Source organism: Solanum lycopersicum, chromosome 2 (assembly GCF_036512215.1).
Source record: "Solanum lycopersicum chromosome 2, SLM_r2.1".
Taxonomy (NCBI): Eukaryota; Viridiplantae; Streptophyta; class Magnoliopsida; order Solanales; family Solanaceae; genus Solanum; species Solanum lycopersicum.
The window spans coordinates 15,511,722-15,524,713 of record NC_090801.1 but is presented as its reverse complement, the minus strand read 5'-3'; the positions used below and the strand labels follow the sequence as shown (position 1 = coordinate 15,524,713).

General features: G+C 35.3%; 1 pseudogene; it reads left to right on the top strand.

The window, feature by feature from the left end:
- The first annotated feature begins 300 nt into the window (after window positions 1-300).
- On the top strand, window positions 301-2,659 carry LOC138342330 (SPX domain-containing membrane protein At4g22990-like; annotated as a pseudogene).
- The last annotated feature ends 10,333 nt before the right edge of the window (window positions 2,660-12,992 follow it).

Sequence of the window (12,992 nt, the reverse complement as noted above, 5' to 3'; positions counted from 1 at the left end):
GATTAGAATAGCTTAACAATTCAAATTCAAATCCGTATGTGATATTTCAATATCAATAGAACACTTAATAGAGTTAGAAATATATATCTCCATATTGTTTGAAATGTTGCATTTCCATAGTACTAAGACATCACATGTATCTTTACCATATAGAAGAAACAACATGAATAAAAGTATGGTAAAGATGGTTATGCAGGCAAGTTATATGTCATATCTTAAGTGAGAATATAAGAAGTTCAGTTATGCAGGCAAGTTATATGTCATATCTTAAGTGAGAATATAAGAAGTTCATAGGCAGAAATGGCAACAAGTTGGTCAACTGGATCTTCTGACAAGCATACACATGACCAAACTGTATTACATCAAAATTATTAAAAAAAATGTAAGTAAGAAATGAAATAAAAAAATAAATTATGATCACACCTGTTTACCACTGGTAACAGGTCGTCGTATTGCTCCAACACAAACAACGTTAACTTTAGTCGTGTCAATAGATGGAGGATAAGACCCTGTAGAACAATAAGCCATGCTAAGAATATTAGTATAATTTATCGTATTTTTTTATTATTCAATAAATGTTTTAAACTAACAGAAGAAAAGAAAATTTCCTCTTGAGACACCAAACCTTAAAACTAATGAGGGGTTGTTTAGTGTAAAATGATGCTGACTGCTTACTGCTTTCACTGTGTTGTCCATTTTTTTAATTGAAAAGAATTAATTCTTCTATAGTAATTATTATAGTATTTGCTAATATATGTAATTGTTATTGAAAATTTAAATGTTTATATGTGCAATTACATATTTTTAATTATTTGTATTGATTGGCGCCTCGATTAAAAAAGGGGAGCGGCGAGGCGAGGAATAGGAGTTGGTTAGATTTTGGACATGGAACTGGAAGAAGAAGTAAGGCAAGAAATTTATTTCTTTTTGGATTGTGATATGGATTGCAGGTTTGGGAGAGGCCTTCGGAAGGGGAGTTTTCTTGGCTTTTGAGGTAATGTGCTTGCTACGCCTATCCCTATGATTTACCAGATCATCATAAAAAAACAATAGGAGGGGATTGGAGTAGATCGCAAGCAGAAGAACGAGTTCTTTTTCGAGCTGCCAAGGTGGAAAGCACACCAACCTTCTCTTAACGACGTAGTTGCCTTGTAAAGAAAACCCTGACAGTGAAGGGGTAAGGATATCTGTGTGTGAAGATAGTGAAGACTTAAGAGTTCGAGGAAGATCTTTTGCAGAAAGTTTTGATACGATCCAAAGGAACTTCATCACTAGTATCAACACGCAAAGGGACAGGAACAATAGTATGGGGCATTGCAAAAGAATTAGTTGACATAGGGAGAAAAGTATCATATTAACTCCAATTCACAAACCCATCTAGAGCTACTCGAAAAGATGCTTATTCTGCAAATTTCCCCTCACTCAGTGCATCAAGAAGAAGAAAAAAAGGGAGTTATTGAAAGGGGATATCCTCATCTGCTTGCGGAGACACAGTTGTAGACATGATATGAGCGATTCCGTCCTCAAAAACCTAAAAGACAACTGGATGATTCATATCATATGAAGGAAATATTTCACTTTCTTTAGGGTATTTCGAAGAAGACTCAATAGCCAAAATTCAAGCTTTTGTGATGAAGAGTAGTTGTTGGGGTTTGAGAAGAGACTTGTGGAATATGAATGATGAAAAGAATGGACAATGTGATTGTGACAATTTTTCCAAAAAAAAGGGAAGGCAAACAAATAGTCTTGTCACCTTTCGACGTCCAAAACACTAGTTGGAACCATATCTCGCAATCTTGCGAATCTCCAAGACAACAAAGGGAAATTTACTATAATATATGATCACTCGGTTCTGCCTTTTCAGGAACCAATCATTGGTTTTAATAATGATGCAGTGAATAGACTAACAAATTTAATTGATTTCCTTCACTATTTGGGGAACCATGCACTTAATTTACAAGAAGAACTACCAACTCTTTTTGAGGATCATGCTACCAATAAGAGATAGCACTTGATGTCACTTCTGTTAAACTTGCGAAATACATTCTTGTATATGGTTAACACATACATAATAGTCCCAACAATAGATGACTACTCTATGAGTCTTGGAGCCGCAACAACTCTTTGTGGAGCTGTTATTGGGTCTATGGTTGTTGCTCAGGTGTTCTCTTCAGTCTATTTTCCATTCATGGTCAAATAAATCATTGATGAAGCCTATTTTGTGCAGCAACATGGTCCTTCTTGTCGAGAATACCTTATATGTACTAGCTTATGACTTTAAATCGATATACTTACTTATAGTTGGTCATCTATTTTGTGGGATTGGTATGTCAAGGGTAGTTAATAGGCGTAAAATCACTGATTGTGTTCCTCTGCACCTGCGAATGAAGGCTTCAGTTTGTTCAAGTGCAAGTGCACTTGGAATGGCATGTTGTCTAGTTGTTGCCTACTTGTTTCAAACTAAATTTAAGTTCCTAAATATCACTTTTAACTAAGAAACTTTACCAGGCTAGATAATGGCTCTTGCATGGTTTGTAACATGTTATTCTTGTGGACTACCTTTAGAGAACCTCCAATGTTTGAACTAGAGGATGTTCTTCTACCAAAATCCAATACCATTCCTTTTATGTGCATAAGAGACAAAAAAAGACGAAGATGACGATCAAGATTGTGATAATAGTGAAAAAACTGCAGAGGAGATCCAAAAATATGTTACTTCCATCATGTTTGCGTATAAGTTTCTTAACCCATAGAAATCTTGGTGTTCTTGGGAATAGTTTTTAGTTTCTATGTCGCAATTCCTTATTTTGTACCACAATATGGATGTTCAGCTCTAATCACATTTGTAGTTGCTGAAGTACTCGAACACGTTAACCTTAAACTTCTATCTCGAGCCATGTATTCAAAGCATTCTAAGGGAACCTATAATGGTGGACTATTTCAACAGAAGCTGGAACTTTAAATCGAGTATTTGGTATGAAAGTGAATTCTGTAAAAGTTTAAAAGTCAACAACATACAGTAAATAAACATATCTTGCACATAAAAGAAAAAATAAGGCACACACATTAATCAATCAATAAATAACAAAGCATACTTGATATTTTAAGGCAAACACATTAAGCTACAACCGAGAAGGTCTTGAAAATCATAGAATTGTATAGAAGTATTGACACATCTTCTCTTAATCCCTTTGAAGTCAATACTTTGCCATGGATACGTTTCCCTCCAAATGCAAAAGAAGCTCTAACAATTCTTGATGTTAGATACATATAGGTCTTTGCTCAAATTTCAGAAAACCTTTTCTTTTGCTGTACTAACGAAACAAGTCTTGTGTTTTTTCTTTGGAATACAGCATCACACAAAAAGTAAATAAATCAAAAACACCCAAATAACTAGTACTAGCAATTTTGTTACTAAATCGTACTAGTAATAACTAGTACTAGTAATTTTGTTACTAATCTCAACAAAAAGATTAAATCAAAAAAAAATTAAACCTTAACAAACCAATTAAAATCTTAGAAAATAACCTAGGAGACTCAATCATAAGATAATCATACGCAAGAATTAACAAAAAAATTGTGAATAGAAACTACATCATAAAGAAAACTCACCAGAGATTGATTTCACCAACAACATTCTTCTTCAGTGAACCAGAAAACCTAGCTTCTGTTTTCCCTAAAACTGAAGAAGCGCTACTTATGGTAAATAAAATAAAAATTTGCGAACCTCTACAAAAGAAAATTGGCGGAAACAAAAAAGCCCGCAGTTCTATTGGCGGAAAACTAAAAACATATCTATTTTTCCACAATGTATATGTATTGTCAAATTAAATATATCAGAAAAAATAAAATATTATTGTTGCAAAATATTTTTTAAGAAAGCATCAAATTAATTAAATTATTGTCATTATTTAAGTTCGTCAAAAATATCATCGTTGTTGCAAAAATGTTGTTGCAATTTTTTAATATTTAAAATTTATTATTAATTGTTATTAACAATATAATATCGTAACAATACTAACATATTTTGCAACAACAAAAATATTGTTGTTGAAAATTTAAAAATATACCAACAATAAAATTAAGTTGTTGCTATTTATTAATATAAGCCAACGATAATATAGTTGTTGCTAAAAAGTTGTTGCTAAATCCTTTCTTGTAGTGATACCTAGGATGTAGTTTAAGACTTACATCGGTTTCGCTGTGCAATGACCAAGAATGACCTAGTGAAATTACTTAAGTCTAGATCACCTCTTGATTATCCTATCCTAACACCTCTAGAATCATTCATTTCATTGTGTGCATTACATGACGTTGGCCTCGTTCTTTCTTTGAGAACTTTAACCTTAACCGAAACAGATCATGTGAGCATCATGAAATCCAGTGCATAATCCCCACACCAAAAAGAGGTGGAAGCACCTGCCAAAGTGAACCAAAACATGGTAGCATATATAGGGAATGGAACCCTGCTAGATCCCTATATTGGCAGTGTAGGTTCAAAGACTAGGAGATATAAGGAGACCCATACCCGGAATGCCCGACAGTCTTATCTCATGAGAGTTACATGAACCTCTTCCCTTATCGAAAGAATGCATCACCGCTCATAGCTAGTCTATCGGCGCTCACTATAAAGTTCCTTTACATTCAACTCATACAACATGGAAGCTGGCTTCTAGTACGAGGACATCATAGCTCAATAAATGATTTCTCATCTCATCATTACTATTATGTGTGCATTAACTTCAATACTTTCATTAGAGTGTTCATAGAGACTGGTCTCTTCATTAGCTTTACACTCTCATAGGTGATTATGTTTTAGTAACATTTACTTAGGCTCATTTGAGATTTCTCTCATCTCTCACATTAGCCTCTTATCATATTGTCACCTCATTCATTAACTTTAACACATTTGATTTTCATCATTACTCACCCCTTCACGTGAATGTTCATTTCGTCATATGCCAATGCACTTGGCCATTTAGTGTGTTTCACACTCTTACTTAACCCTTCTAGGGTTACATCATTTTATCACATACATCTTAGGCTCACTTACTTTTAAACGTATGCTAGACTTATGAGTCACACATAAAATCCATGAGGCTTCATTCAAAGATTGTTTAAGTGATTCATATTTACCCAAGATAATGTGGTACAAGTTTTATGCATCTTGTAGATATGCCAAGATATTGATTTTAATCTTTAGACACAACATTAATTAAATATTACCTATTACTTATGTGTCAATAAGGAATTGGGCAAGGGAACCCAATTTCGGATCCCTTGAACAACACTTAATCTTATTTTAAACTTGGTAATTGCATTTTTCAGATTTGGAAGACCCTAGTTCGATGCCCATCAACCCCATGATACGTCTTTCTTATTCTCCTCTCCTTTGTCGTTTTGAGGCAAGGAGGTTGTGGGTTCAATCCCCCCACAAGCTCATTATATTTATTTTAATTTATATCTTAACTTTCTAACCTATCCAAGAGGCTTTGGGTTCAATCCCCACTGTCCACAGTTATTTCCCCTTAATTTTTCTCCTAACTCTCTCATCCATTCAATAGATTGTGAGTTCAATCCCCACTCTCCACATTTTATTTTCTCCTTTATTTTTCTCCTAACTCTCTCATCCATTAAAAAGTTGTGGGTTCAAACCCCACTCTAAACATTTTATTTTCTCCTTTATTTTTCTCCTAATTCTCTCATCCATTCAAGAGGTTTCGGATTCAATCCCCACTCACCACATCTATTATTCTTTTCATTTTTCTCATGAAATTTTTATGTAAATTTAATTTGGTAAGGTCTTGGGTTCAATCCCCAATGACCTCACATGTTAAATAAAATTTTGAAAACATAGCTCCAACTCCAAAATATAGGCCGAAACCAACATTTCAGGCAAGCTGGAAATTTGGTCCTCTTTCAATTCGTTTTTCTCTCATTTTTATGTTGATTTTTGTAGTACTTTGAGTGACATTCAGTATGCCACATTAACCTTATATGAACACCACGTTTTTAACATTTTTATACACGCAAAACACAACATTTTAACATACAAATTTGAGGCAACAAACATAGTAAATTTTCAGCACACACATGCTCAAAACAGTCAACTTAATATACTTTTGTGGAATGTATTTTTATCCCTTAATATGATTTTCGAATACACATTTAACACAACCAGACCTAACATTATCTACAAGAAGATATACCATTGGATACTTTGAATCTTTCAAAGGATCTAATTACAGGGCATGCAACGGGAACAACCTTAGTTTTTCAATCACGATTAAACTTAACCTTAAGGGTATCTTGGGAAAGGGACCAAGGGAGAAGGAACCCATACCTTTTTTACGTTAAACCCTCGACTTTCTGCCCTAAAATTTCACCCAAGATCACTTCCAAATCCCCCAAAAGTCAACACCAACTCGATGGACAAACTTCTGTTTGCCTACGTGATTGATTTAGTTTCTTTTCTTATATTTTCGTTGTGAGTTCTTCAAGTGTGAAGAAATTTGGTTTAACTACTGTTTTTTGAAGTTATTTGGCAGAGAGAATCGTGGGTGACAGTGATAGAGACGTGAGAGAGAGATGAGCGTGGGAGACAAGAGTTTTCTTAGGATTAGGACTTAGTCAATTATGGTTTTTATTTAATTATTACAAATCTGATTTCCATTTATATTAACTCAGATAATAAATGATAAGTAAAAACTAATTACATTAATTTACCAACTTAAATTAAAAATAATTAAATTCATTGCTTCCACCTGGGTTCGAACCTGGATAGCGCAAGACTTCAATTCAAGAACCAATTTTTGGCCCTCTCTCCCCAAAACGCCCCTCTACCTTATTAATTAAATAATTAACTATCTATTTAGGGTAATTACGATACTACCCTTAGCCTGGAAAAAGACCATTTTACCCCTAGACCCTCCAAACCTAAGATTTCCCTTTTTAAGTCCGGTAAAGACTCCTCCAAGTAAATCTTCGTATTCGAGAGCCCTACATGGTTGTACCCAACCTTTTCTAGCTCCACTAACTCCCCAAGTTAGTTGGCTTGGATGTAGAAAGGGTTCAGAGGTTTGGTTCTACGTGCATCAATCTGTGTGAACCCGGTCTTATAGTAGGCATTCTAGACACATTAAGCATTACTTAGCATATTTATTTTTAGTTTTGTTACAATATTCCCCCCCCCCCCCCCCCCCTTTTAGGAACATTTATCCCCGAACGACACTGCTCTTTATGAACAATAAGTAAGTCATCTATAGAGTGTATGCCTACATAGGTAATTCAATAATCCCCATTGGTGAATATCTGATTCACATATTAACATGATGGTGCACATCCTTGAAACCTACTAGTAGTTTCACATTAATAGACTAAGATACTCTTTCCTAAAATAGTCTCATCAAAACATACAACATAAGTAAACATGTAAGTCATAAAAATCAACAACCAACAACCTCATATTAATGCATAAACACCATACACAGTCAAATACTTGAAAGACTAATTAAGACTACGCACCCGAGACTTCACCAGAGGTGCCTTCCCATACCCCCCCCAGACTTGAGTGCGAAGAATCGTTGCCTCCTTGGATCCTCTTAACTTGAACAATTCGGTTGAACTTTCTCCTTCCCTTTTTCTCGACCTCTCATATACGGACATTCCTTCATCATGTGACCCAATTTGCTACAACTGTAACAAGCATTTTAAACCCTCTTACACTCTCCTTCATGAAGTTTTCCACACTTCGTACAAGGTGGCCTCTCCTAAGGTTTATCTACTTCACTATTTCTCTTAACTCTGGGCTCGGAATCCCTATCATAGTTACCCTTGAATAAACTTGACCCCCTTGGTGGGAGTCCCTTTTTAAACCTGGGTTTATCCCTTATTTTAGTACCACACTTCCTTGAAAAATTCTCCTCAACTTGCCTTGACTTGTTCCCTGCCCTATCGTGCTTCCTTTTCCTAGTTTCCTCCACTTGTTGGACATGGACCATTAGCCTGGAAAGGTCCATGCCATCATGCATCATGAATGCCCTACACTCCTCATACATATCCTCAACAATCTAAGATCCAGTGTAAACGGGAGGATTCACCCTCATGAAGTCTCTTAACCTGCTAGCCATGGTGCTGGAAGGTGGGTTATCCCTGGGAACACCTTGTTGCTCCACCTGGGCTGTCATAGAGTAAGCTTGTAAAGTAATGGCTTTGGCCATCTGTACCAAGTTTTTCCTCTTTTCTCTATCTGTCAACCTAGTTTGGTTAACAGGTATCTCCATTCCAGCAGCTGGAACCTGGGGAGGAACTTGATTTATACCAATAGTTGTTCCTCCAATCTATACGCCTGTGTTTCTCCTCGTATTCATCTTTCTAAATCTCAAGAGTTGATGTTAGATATTTTCCTAAAACCAAGAAATTATACATTAGAGAAGGCACGATAAGATCAAAAGAAGGGAATTTTTGTTATGCATCACGCAGTCTCTAATTCAGGATAGTGTGCACATCACTACCATGACTTAGAAACTACTCAACGTGGTTGATGTGAACATATCACCCTCGGAATTTAACCTAAGGCTCTGATACCAACATTGTCATGACTGGAGTCTAGACCCTAGACGAGACCGGCGTCGTTGACCTCTCAAAGGTCGCAGACAAGCCTACTTACATCATTCTTACATTATATAGGTTAATTTTAGCAAAAAATTTAAAACTTTTAGTTACTTGAAGTATACACAGACTTCATAGTAGGATACGTTATAATCATATAAGATTTATATACCTCAGTTCATAATCGTTCACAACCATCATCTAATACCATGATACTCAAATGAATGAAATAATTCATAACTACATTAAATGTGTACTTGCCAAAATGGCACCAATACATTGTTTGAAACTAATTAGAAAAAAACTCTAGTGGAACATCCTCCACTAGCTCATGCCTACATTTAAGATAGAATATAAAAGATAGGCATCCTCGAAAGCAAGAGGGACTACCAAGTCCAGGATGAATTCTCCACATTTAGATAACTTCAGCGTAGTCTCGTAATGCTCTAGCGTCCACCGACACCTGCACCTAAAAGTAGAGAGTTGCATGGGATTAGTACACACTTTACTAAGTATGGGTATATGAAAACACACACCAAGGACATGCATGATTAAGAAAAGCTCTCTCCTAACTATATGAATTATGGAAATTCTAGTCAGTGGACTTGCCAAAATCAGATTAGGAAAGTCATGTTATGAGAGTAACATGCATAATCATACGTAACATATTGCACACAATACATAACATATAGCACATATCATATTTCATATAATTCGTCCATATGACATGAGACCTTGGAATCATAGACTTGACATTAGAAATTCCCATAATGAAGGCTCAACATATTGGACCTCAACTAGGTAGCCTTCTTTAGCAAACAGAGAGTCTACTTCATTCATTCATACTTACTTCGTTTAATTTCATTCATAGGATTGTGTAAACACCAGCTATACCTAAGATGTACTTTTAGACTTTCATCGGGTTCACTGTGCAATCCAAGTATCATTACTTAAGTCCCACCTCTTAATTATCCTACCCTAACACCTTTGGTGTCATTCATTTCATTATGTGCATTACTTGAGGTTGGCCTCATTCTTTCTTTGGGAACTTTAACCTTCACCGACATAGATCATGTGAGCATCATGAAATCCAGTGTGTAATTCCCACACCAAAATGAGGTGGAATCACCTGCCAAAGTGAACCAAAACATGCTAGCGTATATAGAGAATTGAACCCTGCTAGATCCCTATATTGGCAGTATAGATTCAAAGACTAGGAGATATAAGGAGACCTATACCCGGCATCCCGGACAGTCTTATCTCATGAGATTTACGTGAACCTCCAGCCTTTTCAAAAGAATCCATCACCGCTCATAGCTAGTTTATCGATGCTCACTATAAAGTTCCATTACATTCTACTTATACATCATGGAAGTTGGCTTCTAGTATGGGTATATCATAGCTCAATAGATGATTTCTCATGTCATCATTAGTATTAAGTGTGCATTAACTTCAATACATTCATTAGAGTGTTCATAGGGACTGGTCTCTTCATTAACTTTACACTCTCATAGGTGAGTACGTTTTGGTAACATTTACTTAGGCTCATTTGAGATTGCTCTCATCTTTAGCATTGGCCTCTTATCATATTGGAAACTCATTCATTAACTTTAACACATTTGGTTTTCATAATTACTCACCCCTTCACTTGAATGTTCGTTTTGTCATATGCCAATGCACTTGGCCATTTAGTGTGTTTCACACTCTTAACCCTTCTAGGGTAACATCATTTTATCACATACATCTTAGGCTCACTTACTTTTAAATGTATGCTAGACTTATGAGTCCACACATACAAGCCATGAGGCTTCATTCAAGTTTGCCTAAGTGATTCATGTTTACCCAAGATAATGTGGTACAAGACTTATGCATCTTGTAGATATGCAAAGATATTGATTTCGTTCTTTAGATGCAGCATTCATTAAATATTTTTTACGTATGACTTATGTGTCAATACGGAATTGGGCAAGGGAACCCGATTTTGAATCCCTTGAACGACTCTTAATCTTATTTTAAACTTGATAATTGCATTTTTCATATTTGGGAGACCTAGTTCGATTCCCATCAACCCCATAATATTTCTTTCTTGTTCTCATCTCCTTTTTCGTTTTAAGCCAAGGAGGTTGTAGGTTCAATACCCACATGCTCATTATTTTTCTTTTAATTTATCTCTTAAATTTCTAACCTATCCAAGAGGTTGTGGGTTTAATCCCCACTCTCCATATTTATTTTCTTCTTAATTTTTCTCCTAACTCTCTCATCCATTCATGAGGTTGTGGGTTCAATCCCCACTCTCCACATTTTATTTTCTCCTTTATTTTTCTCCTAACTCTCTCATCCATTTAAGAGGTTGTGGGTTCAATCCCCATTCTCCACATTTTAGTTTCTCCTTTATTTTTCTCCTAACTCTCTCACCAATTCATAGGTTGTGGATTCAATCCCCACTCTCCACATTTTATATTCTCCTATATTTTTCTCCTAACTCTCTCATCTATTCAAGAGGTTGCGGGTTCAATCCCCACTCACCACATCTATTATTCCTTTCATTTTTCTCATGAAATTTGTATGTAATTTTCATTTGGTGAGGTCTTGGGTTCAATCCCCAAGGACCTCACATTTTAAATAAAATTCTAAAACATAGCTCCAACTCCAAAATATGGGTCGAGATCAACATTTCCAGCAAGCTGGAATTTTGGTCCTCTTTCAACTCGTTTTTCTCTTATTTTCTTATGTTGATTTTTGTAGTATTTTGAGTAACATTCAGTAAGACACCTTAACCCTATATGAGAACACGTTCTGAACATTTTTATACAGGCAAAACACAACATTTCAACATACAAATTTGAAGAAGCAAACATAGTAAATTTTCAGCACAGACATGCTCAAAATAGTCAACTTAAAATACTTTTACAGAATGTATTTTCATCCCTTACATGATTTAAGAATACACATTCAACACAACCAGACCAACGCATGCTTTGAATCTTTCGAAGTATCTGATTACAGGGTCATGCAACGGGGACAACGTTAGTTTTTAAATTGCGATTAAACTGAACCTTAAGGGTATCTTCGGAAAGGGACCAAGAGAGAATAAAACACATACATTTTTGACATTAAACCCTCGACTTTCTTCCCAAAAACATCACCCAAGATCACGTCCAAATCCCCTCAAAGTCAACACCAACTCGACCGACAAACTTCTCTTTGCCTACGTGATTGATTTCGTTTGTTTTCTTATATTTTCGTTGTGAGTTCTTCAATTGTGAAGAAATTTGGTTTACCTACTGTTTTTTGAAGTTATTTGGCAGACAGAATCGTGAGTGAGAGTGATAGAGACGTGAGAGATAGAGAGATGAGTGTGGGAGAGAAAAGTTTTCTTAGAATTAGAAGTCTAGTTTAGGACTTAGTCAATTAAGGTTTTCATTTAATTATTACAAATATGATTCCATTTTATTTTAACTAATATAATAAATAATAAATATAAATTAATTACATTAATTTACCAACTTAAATTAAAAATAATTTAATTCATCGCTTCCACCTAGGTTCGAACCCGGGTGGAGCAAGACTTCACTTCAAGAGCCAATTTTTAGCCCTCTCTCCCCAAATTGTCCCTCCACCTTATTAATTAAATAATTAATTATATACTTAGGATAATTATGATACTACCCTTTTCCTGTAAAAAGACCATTTTACCCCTAGACCCTCCAAACATAAGATTTTCCCTTTTTAAGTCCGATAAAGATCCCTTCAAGTAAATCTTTATATTCGAGAGTCCTACATGGTTGGACCCAACCTTTTATAGCTCCACTAACTCCCCAAGTTAGTTGTCTTGTCTATAGAAATGGTTTATAGGTCTGGTTCTACGCGCATCAATCCGTGTGAACTAGGTCTAATCATAGGCATTCTAGATACATTAAGCGTTACTTAGCATATTAATTTTTAGGGTTGTTACAAATATTTTCATAAAATTTGTGACTAAGGTATGATGGTTTTTCATACATGGGATCTTTCCTATCATGGAGTCTCATGAAATTCTAGACGGTGAAGTTAAATCCCCAATTCTAGTTTTGGTTTCTTCTAATGTTGTGGGTTATGATGAATATGGATCCACAAGTTATATTATGATTTTTCATGAGTATATTTATAGGATACCATGTTTTTACGATGAAATTACATGTACTTAGGCTCTAGCCATGATTTCACTTAAAATTGATATAATTGGGTTAATGCCATAAGGGAAATTTGTGGGCTTAGATGTCTCCTTATAGGATTGATGAATTATGATGATACTTTCCTAAGATTAGAGCATAGATAATGATCATAAAATGCAGTGCTTTGAGAGTAAAACCTAGACTCGAAATTGTTGATTATTGATTTTA